Source organism: Pteropus alecto, unplaced genomic scaffold (genome assembly GCF_000325575.1).
Source record: "Pteropus alecto unplaced genomic scaffold, ASM32557v1 scaffold61, whole genome shotgun sequence".
NCBI lineage: Eukaryota > Metazoa > Chordata > Mammalia > Chiroptera > Pteropodidae > Pteropus > Pteropus alecto.
This window is the reverse complement of record NW_006434835.1, coordinates 1,303,850-1,304,423: the sequence shown is the minus strand read 5'-3', so window position 1 is coordinate 1,304,423 and position 574 is coordinate 1,303,850. Positions and strand designations below refer to the sequence as shown.

General features: G+C 56.4%; 1 protein-coding gene across 3 annotated transcripts in view; it reads left to right on the top strand.

Moving 5' to 3' along the window:
* The window catches only part of EIPR1 (EARP complex and GARP complex interacting protein 1), an 88,456-nt gene that overhangs the window by 18,303 nt on the left and 69,579 nt on the right, over positions 1 to 574 (top strand). The window lies entirely within an intron of this gene.

Here is a 574-nt window from a genome sequence, read left to right as displayed (position 1 = left end):
GCCTTGAGAATAAAGATGGGAAATTGGATTAACTCACGCCTCGTTCTTCGAAATGCTAACGAGGAAAGCTTCCTCTGTGCCTTTCGCTGTCCTCCCTCGGAGGGACGGTGAATGCAGGCAGCAGAAGCCCCCCTCGTGCGACCTGCATAGCTGCTGCGCGCGGCCTCGGCTCCCTTCACGCTGCTTAGGAAGCAGCGGATGTGCAGCAGGTTAGAGGAGCTGACACGCAAACCCCACATCGGCCGAACCGCACGCCCGTCTGTCCTGGCTCACGGCTCTGTCTCGCGGGGAGCAGGTGGTCATGGGTTACTGACAGGGATCTGTGCCTGCCATCGATCTGACTTTGGCCGGCACCTGTGATGATCGTGACGGATATATTCTTGGAGTCAGGGTGGTGGGGGGAGTTGTGTGCACGACAGACTCTTGTGGATCTTTATCTACATAGATGAAGATTCAGAAAAAAACTAGCTTTTCTCTCTGATATTTTTAATAACAAAAATGCATCCCCGTGGAAGCGAAGCGAGGGCAGGTGGGGGTGCGGCTGCCTCCCCAGCCCTCTGCAGCGTGGCGGCCG